This window comes from Palaemon carinicauda, chromosome 2, assembly GCF_036898095.1.
Source record: "Palaemon carinicauda isolate YSFRI2023 chromosome 2, ASM3689809v2, whole genome shotgun sequence".
Lineage (NCBI taxonomy): Eukaryota > Metazoa > Arthropoda > Malacostraca > Decapoda > Palaemonidae > Palaemon > Palaemon carinicauda.
The window spans coordinates 118,642,140-118,658,483 of NC_090726.1; the positions used below are offsets into that span (position 1 = coordinate 118,642,140).

General features: G+C 44.3%; 1 protein-coding gene across 1 annotated transcript in view; it reads right to left on the bottom strand.

Moving 5' to 3' along the window:
* Nup154 (nuclear pore complex protein Nup154) overlaps positions 1-16,344 on the bottom strand; it is a 290,508-nt gene that overhangs the window by 94,628 nt on the left and 179,536 nt on the right. The window lies entirely within an intron of this gene.

Genomic DNA, 16,344 nt, shown 5'->3' on the forward strand with positions numbered 1-16,344 from the left:
TGTACCTTCTTTACGCGTGGCTGACGTAGAAGGTCCACCCTTAGGGGAAGTGTTCTGGGAACGTCTACTAGCCATCGAAGTACCTCGGTGAGTTATTCTCTCGCGGGCCAGAGGGAAGCAACTAGCGTCAACCTTGTCCCTTCGTGAGAGGCGAACTTCTGCAGTACCTTGTTGACAATCTTGAACGGAGGGAATGCATATAGATCTAGATGTGACCAATCTAGTAGAAAGGCATCTATATGAACTACTGCTGGGTCCGGGATAGGTGAGCAAACTATTGGGAGCCTCTTGGTCATCGAGGTTGCGAAGAGATCTATGGTTGGCTGGCCCCAGGTGGCCCAAAGTCTCTTGCATACATCCTTGTGGAGGGTCCAATCTGTTGGAATTATTTGTCCCTTCCTACTGAGACAATCTGCTATGACATTCAAGTTGCCTTGGATGAACCTCGTTACTAGTGAAAAGTCTAGACCTGTTGACCAGGTGAGGAGGTCCCTTGCGATCTCGTACCATGTCAGAGAGTAGGTCCCTCCTTGCTTGGAGATGTACGTCAAAGCCGGGTGTTGTCCGAGTTCACCTCCACCACTTTGCCTTGAAGGAGAGACCTGAAGCTTTTCCAGGTCAGACGTACTGCCAGTAGCTTCTTGCAGTTGAAATGCATTGTCCTTTGACTCGAGTTCCATAATCCCTAGCATTCCCTACCGCCTAATGTCGCACCCCAGCCTACGTCCGATGCGTCCGAGAAGAGAACGTGGTTGGGAGTCTGAAGTCAGGGGAAGACCCTTTCTAAGGTTGATAAAGTCCTTTCACCAAGTCAGACCAGACTTTATCTTTCCGGAAACCGGGATCGAGACCGCTTCTAGCGTCTTGTCCTTTTTCCAGTGAAAAGCTAGATGATACAGAAGAGGACGGAGGTGTAGTCTTCCAAGTGACACAAAAGAACCACGGATGACAGTGTCCTTACCAGACTCATCCACAGCCTGACAGGGCAGCGTTCCTTCTTCAGCATCTTCTGGATGGATAGCAGGGCTGGGGGTTGATCGTCTAGTTCAGCAACGTCCTCATCAGAGGGTTCCTTATCCGAAACTGATGAGGAAACGGCAACGGAGTGGGCAACGTCTGACTCGCTGAATCCGGTCGCACTGGTGGATGCGTGACGGAGCCGGACGCAATATCATGGTACTGCTGCACAGTCTGTGAACTGTCAACCATGGGGACGCGAGGAAGTACAGCGTCAACCCGAAACTGTCTAGACTGTCTGGGTTGTGCAGTCAACACCCTACCGGGTTGCTGAGGTTGACGCACTGCGTCACAACAAGTCACCTCTGCTGGTTGTTGAACGTCTTCCTAGTGACACACTTCAACAACCACCTCCGAGCGTCGCTTAACGTCAACGTGTGACTGGCAACCCACACTGGGTCGCATCGGTGGAGGAACCACCTCAACTGGCGGACGCGAGTAGGATACCTCAGTGTCAACAGGGCGCACAACCAACCGGTAGGAAGGTTGTTGGCCAGAAGGTTCTTCTCCGTAAAAAGTCCTCTATCAAGGACACAAGCTTGGACTGCATGTCTTGCAGCAAAGCCCATTAGGGTCTACGGGAGCAGGTGTGGCAACAGACGGGGTTAGCGACTGAAGCGGAACCATTTACCATCCCTGGAAGCCTTGTTATGCTTTAATTAAAGTCCATAGGAGGCTAAGCAGCTTAAGGCTCCTCTCCAAATGACAGAGTCCTCAAAGGAATATCAGTAGGAGGGAGAACAGCACTTTCTCATCCACAGGAACCTTGTCCGAGAAAAGCTAGGTTATCTCAGTGAGGGTCTCACTGGTGCAAAAGCAGCAGACCAGAAGGCAACGTTATGTAACTGCTCGACAGTCTGTGAACTGTCAAAAACTGAACTGTCAACCACAACAGGTGCGTGAGGACATACAGCACTGGTGCATTAGCAGCAGACCAGAAGGCAACGTTATGTAACTGCTTGACAGTCTGTGAACTGTCAAAAAACTGAACTGCCAACCACAACAGGTGCGTGAGGACATACAGCACTGGTGCATTAGTAGCAGACCAGAAGGCAACGTCATGTAACAGCTTGACAGTCTGTGAGCTGGCAACAACCAAAGCTGTGTGGGGAAGCCTCAACTCCTGACTGACTAGTCTGCTGCGGGTGAGTGGCGGTAACCACAGTGGGTTGCGGAGGCTGACGCACCGTGTCAAAACACGGCAGCTTAACTCCACCCTCCTGTTGTTGTGGTAGCTCACGCACGGCAACGGAGTGCTCCGTGCGTCTGTGGGAGTCAGCATGCGTCTGGCAGGGTCGACTGCGCATGGGTGGAGGAGCTCTCACAGCCGGAGTGTGGGAGCAGGCAGCCTCAGCGTCTGCTGGGCGCACAACCGTGGCAGGTTGTAGGCTAACGGGTGCAGCGCCAACCTCTCCGCAGCCGGAGTGTGGGAGCAGGCAGCCTCAGCGTGAGCTGGGCGCACAACCGTGGCAGGTTGTAGGCTAACGGGTGCAGCGCCAACCTCTCCGCAGCCGGAGTGTGGGAGCAGGCAGCCTCAGCGTGAGCTGGGCGCACAACCGTGGCAGGTTGTAGGCTAACGGGTGCAGCGCCAACCTCTCCGCAGCCGGAGTGTGGGAGCAGGCAGCCTCAGCGTGAGCTGGGCGCACAACCGTGGCAGGTTGTAGGCTAACGGGTGCAGCGTTAACCTTCTCCGCACGAAACTCCTGCATAACCGCAGCTAACTGAGTCTGCATAGACTGCAGTAAAGACCACTCAGGGTCTACAAAAGCGGCAACAGACGGAGCTACTGTCCGTTGTGACTGAGGGTCTAAAACAGCGGGTGCGGCAACAGACGGAGTTACTGCCTGTTGCGGTACCACCTTGCCTCTCTTGGGAGGTGTGCAGTCGTCGGATGACTGCAGCGAGTCCGAACTGACCCAGTGGCTACACCTGGGCCGTTGGACTTGCGCGGAAGGGACCGACTTGCACTAAATAAGCTGCGAGACCTTGGTCCAAGGTTTCTTACGAGAAACCTCTTCCGCAGACGAGAAGTAAATGGGCTCTCTCGTCTTTGTGTGGGTGGGGCGATCTTGGGTAGATACGCCCGAAACCACGGAGGGAAAAACGTCTGTTCGCTGATCAAGGCCTGAGGAACCCATAAGTCGTTCGACATTACTTCTCCCCTGGGCTTGGGAGCTTGCAAGAGGTCCCGGACTAGGTGAACGACAGGCACGAACAGACGAACCCTCGGACGCAACACTGTAACACTTTGCGCATATCACTTTATCACTTTGATTTTCTGTTTTGCACTTATTTCACTGAAATCGAAACTTTTACTGATTTCTACCTGAAACACGCAATCCTACCCTTCATTAAAAGGTAGTAATTGCGAAAACAGTTGTATAATGCAACAGAAAACATATATAAAGATAAAGAATTCAGTGGCTGGGAAAGAGACTAAACACTAGATCAAATAAACTACGTTTACAATCTCTCACCGCACATAGCCTGGGAACAAGAATAAAACCCTAGAAACGTTTTACCTTCTTCCCCTACAGCGACTAGGGAGGAGAGTAAAACGAGAACAACGTTACCCGCTTGAACGAAACATTTTATCTCCTCTCTCTCCCTCCGTCTCTATCTCTCTCTTTCTCTCTAGATTTCGCACCTGAGAGAAGAGCCCAATTATATATCGTCAAAACATGTTATTTGCTAAAGGAAAAAACTGAAAGGTTTTCCAAATAAAAAGTTCCTTTAATTTAGAATTTAAACCATTTAAGCTAAGAAAGAATGAACGAAACGCTAGAATAGGTTTACTCTTACTGCAAAGTGAAACCGTGATACACTCTCTCTCTATCGTAACGATAGAGCGCAAGTTGAACGTCCTGAACGTCAACAACTGCGTAGACTAAAAAACTAAACGTTAGTTCATCTTTGAAAACAGTACGAGACTATCAAAGAAATTCTTTCATAAAACATTAAATTTAAAAGTTTTAAATTCTTTAAAGGTTAAATACGATATAACGGGCTCAACGTTGATTAACTTCGGTTCCAAGTTAGGACCGCCTACTAAAAGGAAAGGTCGCAAATAAACAAAACATAAAAATTTATTTTTATATGTTTATAATAAAAGGAAAGTTAATCGAAGAGGCCTAATAAAGGCGGAGAGATATAAAATAAAAAGATCTATAACGTGTTAAGCAAAATTACTAAAAACCTAAACACACTTCCGTCTAAGGGAAGGGTCGGCCATTTAAAAGTGAAAGAGAGTCCATACTCTCTTTGTCACCAAAATAAAATCTATCCAAAACGAGTTCAAGTTTTGAAATGAAGATAAAACCCCTGCATAGCGAAAGCTCAAAACTGGAATAGTGTACTTCACCAATTAGTTGTGAAAACAAATCCAGTTAGTAACAGCGTATTTAGTAGGTCTTGCCAGTGGCACGACAGAGAGAAAATTGGTTCTTTGTTGACATCGAGTACTTGAGTACCTACTTGACAGATGGCGCTGTTGATGTACACCCCCACCTGTATAGCGATCGCTGGCGTATTCCGCCCGTAGGTTTTTCTGTCGGGCAGCAGAGCTGACAGCTATATGATCATCGGGTAAGTTTAATATTGAAAAAGACTCTTTAGCTATGGTAAGCAGCTCTTCTAGGAGAAGGACACTCCAAAATCAAATCATTGTTCTCTAGTCTTGGATAGTGCCATAGCCTCTGTACCATTGTCTTCCACTATATCTTGGGTTAGAGTTCTCTTGCTCGAGGGTACACTCAGGCACACTATTCTATCTAATTTCTCTTCTGTTGTTTTGTTAAAGTTTTTATAGTTTATATAGGAAATATTTATTTTAATGTTGTCACGGTGCTTAAAATATTTCATTCTTCCTTGTTTCCTTTCCTCACTGGGCTATTTTCCCTGTTCGGCCCCCTGGGCTTATAGCATCTTGCTTTTCCAACTAGGGCTGTAGCTTAGCAAGTAATAATAATAATAATAATAATAATAATAATAATCCATCCATCTACCAAGGCACTTCCCCCAATTTTGGGGGGTAGCCGACATCAACGTTCCTCCAGCCTAACCAGGGACTCAGCCGAGTTCAGCTGGTACTGCTAGGGTGCCACAGCCCAACCTCCCACAATTCCACCACAGATGAAGCTTCATAATACTGAATCCCCTACTGCTGCTACCTCCGCGGTCATCTAAGGCACCGGAGGAAGCAGCAGGGCCTACCGGAACTGTGTCACAATCGCTCGCCATTCATTCCTATTTCTAGCACGCTCTCTTGCCTCTCTCACATCTATCCTCCTATCACCCAGAGCTTTCTTCACACCATCCATCCACCCAAACCTTGGCCTTCCTCTTGTACTTCTCCCATCAACTCTTGCATTCATCACCTTCTTTAGCAGACAGCCATTTTCCATTCTCTCAACATGGCCAAACCACCTCAACACATTCATATCCACTCTAGCCGCTAACTCATTTCTTACACCCGTTCTCACCCTCACCACTTCGTTCCTAACCCTATCTACTCGAGATACACCAGCCATACTCCTTAGACACTTCATCTCAAACACATTCAATTTCTGTCTCTCCATCACTTTCATTCCCCACAACTCCGATCCATACATCACACTTGGTACAATCACTTTCTCAAATAGAACTCTCTTTACATTCATGCCCAACCCTCTACTTTTTACCTCCCTTAACTGCCCCCAACACTTTGCATCCTTCAGTCACCCTCTGACGTACATCTGCTTCCACTCCACCATTTGCTGCAACAACAGACCCCAAGTACTTAAACTGATCCACCTCCTCAAGTAACTCTCCATTCAACATGACATTCAACCTTGCACCACCTTCCCTTCTCGTACATCTCATAACCTTACTCTTACCCACTTTAACTCTCAACTTCCTTCTCTCACACACCCTTCCAAATTCTGTCACTAGTCGGTCAAGCTTCTCTTCTGTGTCTGCTACCAGTACAGTATCATCCGCAAACAACAACTGATTTACCTCCCATTCATGATCATTTTCGTCTACCAGTTTTAATCCTCGTCCAAGCACTCGAGCATTCACCTCTCTCACCACTCCATCAACATACAAGTTAAACAACCACGGCGACATCACACATCCCTGTCTCAGCCCCACTCTCACCGGAATCCAATCGCTCACTTCATTTCCTATTCTAACACATGCTTTACTACCTTTGTAGAAACTTTTCACTGCTTGCAACAACCTTCCACCCACTCCATATAACCTCATCACATTCCACATTGCTTCCCTATCAACTCTATCATATGCTTTCTTCAGATCCATAAACGCAACATACACCTCCTTACCTTTTGCTAAATATTTCTCGCATATCTGCCTAACTGTAAAAATCTGATTCATACAACCCCTACCTCTTCTAAAACCACCCTGTACTTCCAAGATTGCATTCTCTGTTTTATCCTTAATCCTATTAATCATTACTCTACCATACACTTTTCCAACTACACTCAACAAACTAATACCTCTTGAATTACAACATTCATGCACATCTCCCTTACCCTTATATAGTGGTACAATACACGCACAAACCCAATCTACTGGTACCATTGACAACACAAAACACATATTAAACAATCTCACCAACCATTCAAGTACAGTCACACCCCCTTCCTTCAACATCTCAGCTTTAATAACACATTAAAAATTTTCACAGAACGATTTGCAACAACTGTATTCAGGTGATATTTATTAACAAAATGCTGCAGTTCACCCCATTTTCCACACATTTCATTTGATTAAGGCACTCAGAACCTTCTCACTTCCTTCATCCTCTTCTGGTGAAAGGTCTTCCACCATATCCTTCTGCTGCTGCTGTTGCAGATGTAACAACTCTTTGGTTAACTCAGTAGAGTGTCCTTCCACAAACTCATCAATGTCTCAAAGTTTTCTCCATGGTCAAAATCTCATCAATGACAGCAGTTTCTTCGACTGGAGAACCTGATTCAGACTGAAACCACTCAAAATCTCTCTTTAGTACACATTCTGACCACACACAGTTTTCTCCATGACAAATTTGACGTACAGTACGTTACAGCACTCCATGCACTGTCAATGAGATTCATACAGCTAAAAATACTAAAGTGTTCTTTCCAGAATTCTCTAAGTGTTAGCTTTGTGTCATTAGTTACTTCAAAACACTTTTGGAAAAGGCTTTGGTGTACAGTTTTTTAAAATTTGAAATGACCTGTTGGTCCATGGGCTGAAGAATCGGCGTCGTATTTGGCAACAGGAATCTAACGTTGATGAAACTGAATTCATCAACTAATTCATCCTCTAAACCTGGGGGGTAGGGGGGAGGCAGGAGCATTGTCTATTATTAATAGGTATTTTATTGGCAAAGTTTTTGCCGTAATATATTCCTACACTTGGGGGCAAACACTTTGTGCACCCACCCATTGAAAAACTATCCGGTCACCAATGCCATTGTGTTTGCCTACCCCATAACAGACAATTTACTTTTCCTTACGTTGTTCTTTTTAAACATCCGGGCGTCGTCTGAATGATAGACGAGCAAAGGTTTTATTTTACAGTCACCACTACCTTTTGCACACAACAAAAGTGTGAGCCTATCCTTTATAGGCTTGTGAACAGGCAATAATTTGTCCTCCTTTGTAATGTACGTACTGGTCGACATTTTTTTCCAGAATAACCTGGTCACCATAAATTTGTAAGGCTTTTTCAGAAATAAAACTTCACTAATGCTATCACCGGCTAACTCCTTTTCCCTGATGAATATTAATAGCAGCTCTTCCATTTCCTCCATTACCTGCGACTTTTGCTTCATTATCAAAGTCACACCTTTTGCAACATTAGCTGCCTTTATCACTTCTTTTATCTTGAGGAAAGTTGAAATAGTTGATTTTGGAATATCATACTACGCAGCAAGATCTGAAACACGAATGCCATTTCCAAATTTGGCAATTATGGTATTTCCTGTTTTAGTTCAATTGTTGTTCTCACTATCTTCCTCTTATCTTTCTGTTCACTTCTGGCTTTCTTTGGACCCATTATGAATGGCCAGATTTAAAGTGGCGAGGGTTGCTGATTGGACCGCTTTGGGTCGACTCGGCTGGTGGAGTTCAAAAAATTTGTTCGAATTCGGAGACATTTTGAACTAAAAGTATTTGGTCGAATACCGATTTGTTCGCTAAAATTTTTGGGTCGAATACCGATTTGTTCGAGTTGTGAGTTGTTAGAGTACCGAGGTTCCACTGTACTTGTGACGTCATCACTGTCAAAAAAAAAAGGGTCGTAAAGTCCATTTGTCGTAAATCGCATAGGTCCTAAGTCGACTACTACCTGTAAGTCAAATCTGGTATCATTAACGGCCATACAGTGAACCCTCGTTTATCGCGGTAGATAGGTTCCAGACGCGGGCGCGATAGGTGAAAATCCGCGAAGTAGTGACATCATATTTACCTATTTATTTAACATGTATATTCGGACTTTTAAAACCTTCCCTTGTACGTAGTACTGTTAACAAACCACCCTTTAATGTACAGAACACTTAATGCATGTACTACAGCACCCTAAACTAAAACAGGCACAAATATTAAAGGCGATTTTATATCATACGTTTCCTAAACACCTAAAAAGCACGATAAAAAATGGCAACCAATGTTTTGTTTACGTTCATCTCTGATCATAATGAAGAAACAAACTCATTTAGTGTACACATATATGTATAGGTTAGTTTTTGCATCGATTATATTGATTATACAGTACTGTATGTTGATTTTTTTATTACCAATGTTTTAGTTTACGTATTTTTCTTAGGACTTCCAAATGAAATCTTTTTCTTTATGACGCCGCCTGAAACGACGGCGTCATAAAGTACTGTACGCTCAGTAAACAACCACGCTCAGAACAAACAAGGCATTTAACGCGCATGATGATAGTGATAAATAATGATGCAGTACATACAGTATTTACAGTAAAAGCATTTACAAAATATGTTACCTTACAAATATAATTTACCGTATCTATATAAAATCATACAGTACTGTAGAGCACATACAGTATTGTACGTAGCAAAGCAGGAAAAAATTTACGAGAGAGAGAGAGAGAGAGAGAGAGAGAGAGAGAGAGAGAGAGAGAGAGAGAGAGAGAGAGAGAGAGAGAGAGAGAGAGAGAGAGAGAGATTGTTTTACGTACGTAAATGTAAATTTTAAACAAAAAAAAAATATGATAGGTTACAACATGTAGACTTTTAAAACCTTCCCTTTAACTTAATGCATACAGTACGTACAGTACTAAACTATTAAACAGGCACAAATACAGTTTTAGAATGTACAGTAAGAATATTAAAGTAAAAAATAAAGATTGTTACTGTACTCACCACGAAAGAAGTTGAAGAAAAACTTGAATGATGATGGCGATGAATTTGCTGCACAGTAGAAATGATGATGATGAAGCTGATGATGTGTTCTACTGTGCAGCCAGGTAGTATTTTACGTCTCTTCAGACGGAGGTGTCTTTTCCTGGGACACCTCTTCAACTTCTTCCTGGGAAACTTCTTCAATTTCTTCCGAAGGCGTACTAGCAGGAGGAACTGGCTCTTTTTTGCGAGGCTGGAAGAACATTGTGATCGGAAGTTGTTGCCGCTGCTTCTTTTTTCGATCCAAGAGCATTTTGTAGGGAGTCATGTCTTCATCGATCTTGTTGCAGAATTGCATCGAGCGAACCATATCCTCGTCCCACTCTTGCAACATTTCTTTCAACTCCTTTGCATGGTTGCAGGCCTTGGCAAGCCGTTCTAATGTTAAGCCCGTTTCTTCGACATTTTCTTGGGTCTCTTCCTGGGTTTCACTCTCTTCTTCGCTTGCCGATTTCGTCAGGTCTTCGAGGTCTGCGTCAGTTAGGGGCTGGGAATGGCAGTCCAACAACTCGTCGACGTCTTCAGTCGTCATGTCGCCAAACCCGTCACCTCCAATTATGGCAGCCAACTGCACAGATTTCCGTATTGCAGAGTGTTGGATTTCCGACGGAGTAAATCCCTTGTCGTCGTAAACAATATCGGGCCACAACTTCTTCCAGCTCGCATTCACGGTTGCAGGTTTCATCTCTTGAAGTGCCTTCTGAATATTCTGCAGGCACGTGGCTATGGTGTACTGCCGCCAGTACGCCTTCAAGTTAAAATCTTCATCCTCATCATCTTGGGCAGCATCCACACACGCAACGAAATCCGCCAAGGTGTTCTTCGTGTAGAGGGCCTTGAACGCCCTGATAACCCCCTGGTCCATCGGTTGAATTAATGACGTGGTGTTGGGTGGCAGGAACTCAACCTGAATGCCCTCATGCGACAGGTCAGTTGCGTGTCCACCAGCGTTATCCATAAGGAGAAGGATCTTGAATGGCAAGCCCTTCTCTAAGAGATATTTGCTGACTTGCGGGATAAAACACTGATGGAACCAGTTGGAGGTCAGCATCTTCGTAATCCATGCTTTTTGATTATGCATCCAGTACACGGGAAGGAGATTCTTATTTTTATTTTTCAAAGCGCGAGGATTTTTCGACTTATAAATAAGCCCCGGCTTTAGCAAAAATCCAGCAGCATTGCCACACATCACGAGGGTAACGCGATCCTTGAATGCTTTAAAGCCAGAGGCTTTGGTTTCCTCTTTGAACAGGAAAGTTCGCGACGGCATTCTCTTCCAAAACAAGCCGGTCTCATCCATATTAAAGACTTGTTCCGGCTTGTATCCACCTTCGGCGATAATATTCTTGAACGTCTGGTTCACGTAAGTTTCAGCAGCGGCAGTGTCAGCCGAAGCAGCCTCGCCATGCAGGGAAACGCTTTTCAGGGCGAAGCGTTTCTGAAACTTCGCGAACCATCCTTTGCTTGCGGAAAAACGTTTCTGAGGCTGGGAATCAGTGGATGTCCCTGGTTGAGGATCATCTGCATCATCATCATCTTCAGCATGGTTGCCGTCGTCGTCTTTAGGTTCCTTTGCAGCAAAATTCTCATATAAGCTCAAAGCCTTTGTTTGGATGGTGTTCGTATCCAACGCTATGTTCTTCTTCCGGCAGTCGGCAATCCACACAGCTAAAGCACCTTCCATGCGTACGATCGTTTTATTATGCGTTGTAACGACTCGCTTCGCTGATCTGCTAAAGGTGATTGCAGCCGTCTTTCTAATGTTCGCCTCGTCCTTCTTGATATAGTGAACAGTAGATTCGTTGATGCCAAAATGGCGGCCAGCGGCCGCGTAACTTCTACCATCTTTTAACATGTCAGAGCGTAACCTTCTCAGCTATCGTCATCATCCTTCGGTGGCGTTTAGGCTCACTACCAGCCTTAAGAGAAGCAGAACGCTTGGGAGCCATTACAGTAGGATTTACAATAACAAAAAGTTCAACTTAAAAAAGTCGCACACAGCACAGATTCACAAACTTAAGAACGTCTACTCAGCGATACGCGGTAACAGAGAGTGGACGATCCAGCCCCGCGAGAACCTAGATGCTGCGGGTAGGAGATGATGGCAAAACACCAATCACAGGCTAGATAACAAAACTTGAGTTCTGATTCGTCATCTATAAGCGCTTGAACCAATCACAACCCGTCTTACAGTACTATGATGCGTAGGTTACCAACTCATAGAAGATGCCCCGCGCATACCGAACGTACGTAGATCAAGTAATACCGTAATAATAATAAATAATGATAATAATACAGTACAGTACTGTAATAATAATAATGATAATAATAATAACAATAATAATTTTATTAACAACAACAACAATAATAATAATAACAATAATAATAATACAGCTTTACGTACGCTATTTTACGCTTTTGTTGTAGGATGTGTGTGTCTCTCTCTCTCTCTCTCTATCTCTCTCTCTCGTACGCTTATTCGAAATGTGATTTTTGCAACAAAGAATATTATTGGATGCAGTACTACGTACGTATACATACAAAAGATTCATGGAAAAGAAGCACATCCATTACATTTGTAGTACTATACGTACAGTAGTAGTCAACAGCAGCCTTACTGTACACCATTCTAATACGTATTGTATGACTGCATCTGATTTGCGTTTCATGTTCGATTTAATTTTACTACGTACTGTATACAGTACATTATCGTATGATCACATTCTCTTTTCGTGTTTTATTTCTTTCTGTGCTGAATTATATATCATATGTAATGCAATGAACAATCAGTAAGAGCAGATATTACTAATTACAGTATTAATGGAATTACAGGTAACAAAATATCGTATTTGGTTGTCTTCAGATTTCGCGGTATTTTCGAATTTTCCGGAAAATCCGCGATATGTATATATATATGGGTTATGGAAAAACCCCGCAAAGTGGTGAATCCGCGATTGTCGAACCGCGAAGTAGCGAGGGTTCACTGTATTCCAAGATTTTGCCACAGACTATGGAACAAAGTAAAAAGATGCGAGGGCCAGGAAAAAAACAATCTTCAGGGCTAGATCCCTGTCGGAAGCCTTATTCAAAGGCTCATAATGAGGAACCGCAAGTACTTCACGACATTCCAAGATGGGAGTTTAAGTTCCAGATGTGGGCAGGTCTGTTCAAAGCTACTAATCAGAGCCGACAGTTCCCACAAAGAAGAGATTGATTACCTTCAGTTTAAAAAGTTGGCTCAAGTCCGAGCAATAACCTTTAACAGCTGTGACTGAAAGAAGCTTCTCTTTCCATAAGAAAAACAAAGTCTGCAATCAGGGGAATAGTGGCACTGAGTGGAGCAATATTCCCCTTATAACAAAAATCACGGAAAGTTTAATCACTTTGCCTGAAACACCACTGCTGAAGATTTTGAGAAATCCTGAAGGTTGTTTCGAAATTGGTCTCAAAAAGCCTCTCTTTTCGAGAAGGTGCTGGATAACATCCAGCTGTGAAGGGACAGACACTGAACTGCGTCATGTTATATTCTTACGTGTGGTTGGCAAAGTAGGTTTAGCAAAGCTTGAATTTCTTCTACTTGAAGATCCAGAAGGTGCGGTTCCACTTCGCTTGAGGCGACTAGCACTATTGTAATCTCAGATGAGATCCGTCCTCCATCGCCACAGCTGACTCTGGGACTGGAAAGTAATACACTGGGTTTGTTGTTCAAGTGAGTGGCAAACATGTCCAGGGTCGGGGAATACCACAAAGTCTAAAGACTCTTGTCAATTGAGGAAGCAAAGACCACTCTGAACCAACTGTCATCCCCAGTCAGCTCAGATTGTCTGCTATGACATTTGTCCTCCTGGGAACAAAGTGGATTGAAAGAGACACTGCGCTTACTTGAGCCCATAATGGATACCAACTGCAAGTTAACAGAGCACGTATGATACTGAACCTCCTTGTTTGTTGATGTCGGTCTCCACTACGGAGTTGTTCTCATCCACACCACAGAAAGACCTTCAGAGGCCTCTGAAAAGTGGATTAACACTATGTACGCTGCATTCATTTCCAAGTAATTGATGAGAAAGGTCTTGTCTTCCTGTGACCACATACCTGAAATCTGCTCTCTGAAGGTGGGCTCCCAATCCTTGACATGAGGCATCTGAAAAGAGAAATTCTAGGAGGAAAGTGTCCCAGCTAACACTTTCTGTTCTCAACCACCACATGAGATCTACTCTCATTTCTCAGGGTACCTCTGCTAAGGCTGAAGGATAGTCTGATGTTTATGACTACTGGCTCTTTAGAACCAACTGCACTGAGAAAAGGTGCATCCATTCGGAAGGAACCAGTTTCTCTAGTAAGGTTAGATGTCCTAGGAGTCTTTGCTAAGAATGAGGTGGGAGATATTCCCTTTCAAGAAAGGGTTCTGCCACTTGTCTGAACCCCTATACCTTGTCTGAGGAGCTGTTGTGGAACAAGACTGGACTTCTCTAGTTCCCAACCCCCTGTAAATTGTGAGAAGATCTCTGTGGCACAGTAGCCGAGATCTTGTCTTTTACGTCTATGATCAACTGGAAGGTCTGTGGCGCAGTAGCCGAGATCTTGTCTTTTATGTCTATGATCAACTAGAAAGTCATTCTTCCTCAGGGCCTGAAGAACGGTGGCTGGGGTCTCCATCTTGAACCTTGTTTGGAGCACAAACTGGTTTAAGAGAGAGAAGAGGTTGCTGAATATGCCTGGGGATCTGTCTGAGACCACCTCTATTGCTGCTTCAGCATCTGAGACACTTCCACTCGTAGGAGAAGATCTCTTCGAGATTGTCTCGAATAATATGGTGGACTATCGGAATCCAAGCTAATGGGAGAGGACAGTCCTTGAAGGGTACATGATACCCTGAGTGGAGAACCTCCATAGTCCAGGGGTAGGTCACAAAGAACTGCCACCTGTTCTAATGGCTCTGCAGGTCTTCTTCCCTCAGTGGTGGTAAGTCGAGGGACTTGCCCTCCCTAGCAAGAGCTGCGGCAACCTCGACCGTTTTGTCTGGAGAAGTGACACCTCTGGTAAAAGTTGGATTATTGATCCTGCTTCTTGGGTTGTTCATTATCAGCCGGAGCTCCTCATCCAGTTAAAAAAGGGACTGTCTTGGAGGTTACCGAGGGGCAGGCATCATAAGAGCCGCTGCTCTCCTCATGAACGAGGACTGGTTGGATTTCTCTGCCTTTTTTATCACAGTAGCAACCTTTGTAGGCGGAAACAGAGTAGGGAAGGCCACAACGTTTGAGTTGCGTAGGTATTTACATATCTCTGAGGGATAACTACCTGTAACACTTTGCCAAGACAGCATCTTTATATTTAAAAAATGCAGTTTCCCCATAGGGAGATAGTAGGATAGAGTAGAAACTCCAAGGCCCCAGACCTTGACAGTTCCTTGAACTGTTTGACATTAAGAATTTTTATATTTTCAGTGATAGCAAAGCATGACACTGATCCCGACCAGTGGTTTAGCCCGGAGCACGCCTGAATAGCTGACATCACCTCGACCTCCATATTTTGCATTTCTATTGCTTAAAAGGTGGAAGGGAGATTCAATAGCTTATCGCTAGGAAAACCGGGAATAAGGGCAGCTATATCAGGATCGATAAGAAGAGGACTGGGATGCGACACTGAACTGACGTAAAACTTCCTCTGACGAGAATGATCTACTGTATTGTAACTAATTTTCAACAGCAGTGACTTGATTGTTGAAGAGATCTAGGGTACCACAAGCCTTATTTGACAAAGATACATCAAATTGATGCTCTGTGCACTGAGACTGAGGAAATATGGCATCTATTGCACAGCACCTGCTTGTAACCTGGGCACACAGGGGGCAGTTCACACAGACGGTCTACGCGGCATATAAGGTTATCACTAAGGAAATGTGACATCTCAGATCCAGAGGTCGAGACCTCGAGAGGGGCTATTCCAGAAGAACTGATGCCTGCCTCAGTGGAGGGATCAGCACTTAGGAATGATAAGAAATAAACTGCTGATTTCTTTGACTAGATGTTTTATAAGGGGAAAAAAAGACTACTACTCTCTGGAGAAGCCGACCCTGTGGGGTGCCAGGGAAGCTTACTGATTTACTGGGGGGAGCAGTCTCTCTTGGGGGATGCTTTACTTGTAGGGCCCCACAGGGTCACAGGAGGAGCTTGTTCCTAAGAATCTCTCTGAGATAAATAGTAGGAATACTCCACAGTCATAGGAGGTACATGGGGATACATTCAGGCACTCGTCAATTGACGCGGAGAATGCTTTGGTGTATGCTGTAGACTCTTTTCTTACCTGTAAAGGAGAAACCTCTGGGAGCAGCGATAAAATCTCTTTGGTCCCCAACATCTACCATAATCAACTACTCATAGCTCAAAACACTTAGCAGGAGATGGAGAACAAGTTAACTTTTCAAACTCCAAAGATATCAAGGGCACTTTTTCTACTGATGCATTATCTTGTCTGTAGAGCAGCAGATGCTACAGAATAGTGATCCCTAAAGGCATTTCAGCCCTACTAAGAAGGGCAGGAGATACCACATCCACAAACTCATGAACAAAAGGACTAGCTGTCCTCGTTTGTAGCTGGAGTTTCAGTCAGAACACTGGGATAATGAAGGATCAGACAGGGCAAGTTTGGGGACAGAAAAAGAATGCTTCAGCTTCTTTTCTCCTTTTGATGAGGTAGCTGTAGGCGGGGAATTATCCCGTTTTACCCTCTTTCTACGACTGTTACACTTTTTCCTGTAAAGATGACAACAACTTGCAAACATTGCAAGGATAATTCATATCACATCTTTATTCCCAGAACATAGCACACAAGGGATGAGGATAAATTTCTATACAGCTCATGAAGGTGCTGCAAGGACAGCCTCCAAGACCGTCACAGGTTCTCATAAACAGTGG